The sequence below is a fragment of the Pelecanus crispus genome, chromosome Z, assembly GCF_030463565.1.
Source record: "Pelecanus crispus isolate bPelCri1 chromosome Z, bPelCri1.pri, whole genome shotgun sequence".
Classification (NCBI taxonomy): domain Eukaryota; kingdom Metazoa; phylum Chordata; class Aves; order Pelecaniformes; family Pelecanidae; genus Pelecanus; species Pelecanus crispus.
In genome coordinates, this window is record NC_134676.1 from 27581354 (window position 1) to 27585076 (window position 3723).

A 3723-nucleotide genomic window follows, 5' to 3' on the forward strand; every position below is an offset into this window, starting at 1 on the left:
ACCTACGTCTCCTCTTCACAGTAATGTAGGCTGCCAAGTTCTATCAATTTTAATCCTCTTGTTACCTTCACCAACTTCTTATCAAACTCCACAACTAGTTCAGAATTTTCTTCTTTATCAGATAATGTCCTCTGAACTTGTTCTGTCCAAAGTCTCTACCAATACACAAATCTCTTCTTTCCATTAATTGCACTGTTCTGATCCTGGCCACCTTTGACATCAGAGTTGTCCAGTCATTCTAGAAGTACTCTTTCTACCAAGCCACAAAGTCCCATCTCAGCTTTAAATCCCATCTTGATCCTTATATTTTACCTCTAGCTTCAGAATGATTTTATGAATAAAGCAGTTTGGGATCCTCCACATGAAAGATTATCTACTTGCCTGTTCCTGTTTTCACTGATGGCTCTAGGATTTTGACACATCACATACTCTTCTGATTACCTGTGTGAATCACACTAGGTGGAAAAGGATTTAGCACACCATTCCTGGCTGTGCCTTTTGCCCTTGCCTTCTGCCATCATCATGTGTGCCACTCCACTGCTGAACCTCTGTGAAAAGATTTTGATACTCTTAGGTCACATCCAGGTCTTCTCATTTCCAAACTGGCAGAAAAAATTCAAATGAGCTGGCACTTGACCCATCAGCAAATTGTTCAGGGACAAAAGGCTTCCTCATTCCAGGTACTCAGGGCAGTTTTCACCAGTCCTGCCTCATATCAGGGTCCGCGCACCAGCAGAAAATCCTGAAGGCATCCTGTTTGCCTCAGCACAAGCTTCTTGAGAGGCTCCCAGGGGAGCAGCTTGACTGGCAAAGGCAGTCAGAGTCCCATTTACACTCTAGCTGAGCTGCACTGGCCGGAGCAGCTGTGCACAGGGCCAGGTCATTGCTTCCACACCTTTCAAGAGGAGTACCTAGATGGGATGTCTCTGCTTATGGCTGAGTCTGCCCTGCCTTGCACAAGAATGCAACATATGAAAATTTCTCTCAGTTTATAGTTGTTTGAGGAGAGGATGATAGGCACAAAGGATGGGTGACAGGCTTTCATAGCATGGTGAGGAGATCCCATTCCTCTCCATTGCCTAAGTTGGGAAGCAGGCTGCAGCAGCCTTGCTCCAAATCACTCGTTGCTGACTTCAGTTTAGGTACCATAGTGCATTCAAATGTCCTAAATTTTACCCGTATTGCTGCACTCTCTCAGGGCGTATCTCTGAGGACTTTAAAGAGTGACAAGAATAAGCCAACAGAAAATACAAAGCAACAGGTTTATGCTGAATTTAAATTGTCTGTAGGTGGCTGGGTGTGACTTGGGTGCCGCTGCATGACTTTGTCTTGCACACTGGGATCCAGTGCCAGGGCTTGGAGTCCAAAATGCAATCCCAGACATGATTCAGTGGCCTGGAGTTGTATTGGTGAGTAGTAATACCAATTCTAGAATCTTACTATGGTTTATTTACTGGTCATATTAGCATGTGAACTGATTCACATTGCCACAGAAAACCTTTGCTTGCATATGAATGTTTTCATGCTATCAGCCACTTCTGATACCTCACAGATTTTTTTCTATTTTCTCCCTCCTAATCTATTTTTTTAGGCCAACAAACCTGCTTCAATGCCAGCATCTGCCTTTCTAATAATGTAACTATTTACTGCATCATTGTGCTCTACTCTCATTTCATGTTGTCATACTCTCCACGACATTATTTGAAAATTGTCAAAACCCTCAGTGAGAAATTTCTACCAGAGGGAAAATGAGAAATGCAAACAGTGCAGCCTGGTTACCATGAAAAGGCACGGAGACTGAAGTCATGCCGTGCCTCTCCAGTGTGACCTCCTTCTGGACACAGGCTGAGACACTCAGACCACATATGCTAGAAAAGCTGATGCTTGTTTTATCTTGTCATGTGTGCTTTCAGTATAGATGTTTAAGTTTGCTCTGAGTCCCTCTGGAGAGCTCTGCATTGTGTTTCCATCATCATCTTTTGTGTCTTTTGGTCGACAGAGTTCACTTCTTTCTTCAGCAACAAATGCCCATGCAGTGATCAGTGAATTATTATAAAAAAAGGAATTGCTTGTATTGAGTTATATCTCCAGGACTGAGCTAGCCTGACTTAGGCTAAGTGGCTTTAACTGAACCAAATGCACTAGATAAAGGACAAGCAAAAATAACTGAGTATGTTGAATGGGGTGCTTGTATAAGAAGCAACCATCAAATGTTTCCCTGAGCTCAGTCCCCAAACATTTCTACCTACAGCTGCTCACGGTTGCTTTGTCAAGTTGGTCCTTAGGAGTAGAGAAATAGGCAGGGTCTGCAGTGCCTTGTCAGAGCCCTCCTGCTGGGTGGCCTCTGCAGGCTGTTGCAGCCCAGGACATGCTACAGACATCATGCTCAGGGTAGGGAAGAAAACATGTTTTAGGAAGAATGGTACATTTAGGCAATCAAGTGTTCAGTGCAGTTTAGCTATACGAGAGCAGACCTCTAGGATGGTGTTAGCTATTTTCATACTGTTTTCCAAATTCCATCTCACGTGCCCCAGAACTCCACCAAATTTAGCCCTGAACCACACCATGTTTCAAAAAAACTCTGAAGGTGGCTACCGAGCTGCTTAGCCACCCCGGTGCAGAGAGGTGTGCCTGGCACCAACATGTCCCTGCCTCTCTCAGTGGCAGCATGTGTCTCAATTTACATGAGCTGACTCCAGCTGGAATGGATGTATCAGGTGTTAGCCCATTCCATTCGCACCCCGGAGGTCAGAAACACTCCTCTTCAGGTGTTACACCAGGGTTGTTCATAGCACAGATGGGAGTTAACAAGCTGCTGCAGGAGATGCCACCACAGAAGGGAGCAGCTCAACCATTGGCAGGCTGGCTGACACTTGCAAGCATTTGCTTCTCCATGTGCTAGTAGTACATGGACCATGTCTTCTGCAATCTGCAAAACAAGAAGTCTCCAAAACAAGAGATCCAGAAGCCTGCTTTGTAACCAAACAGAGTTTAAGACTGACCCAGACAGAATGTTCCTCAGCTGTTCCACAAACTTCTGAGTATAACAAGGTCATTTATTTCTGGAACCAGTGCTGAAAGGACATGAAGGCTACCTGCAGTTAAAAAAAAAAAAAAAATAGTGGTACACATTTAGAGTCTCCCTTCTCAATTAAGAAGCCAAATAAAAACTGGTACTGTGGGCTTGTGAGGCACACAACTGCTGGATGTCTGCATGTCTTGCTCCTTGTACTAAATATGATATTGTGCCATGCTTTATGTCCTGTAGGTTGAAAATCTTGCCCATGAAGTTACATATTGTCCCGTATCTGACATAGCTGTATAGAGGACTTTTCCAAATACTGATAAGAAACATGTGTACTTCTAAAAAATCCCCCCCCCCGCAACAGAAATACACATTGAGTAATTTTAAGCTGAATCAATCATCAGAATGTCTTCAGAATAAAGCTGGTGTTATTTTCTAACTTTTGTTTGGCTAATCCAATGAGGCTACTAAATATTGCCAAGTATTAAGGATGTGAAGTCAAAAAGCTTTTTTTTTTCAGCTCAGCTGTGCTGAATGGCAATTACATATTCTGAACAACCATACAACTTCTTTAATCAAATGAGGTAATATGAAATTGGCTAGATTTTCCTCAATACTTTCAACTTCAGTGAAAAATACAATAATTAAACTCTCGGTACAATGACTTTCAAACCTCTGTGCACTCTCAGCCCCCTCCC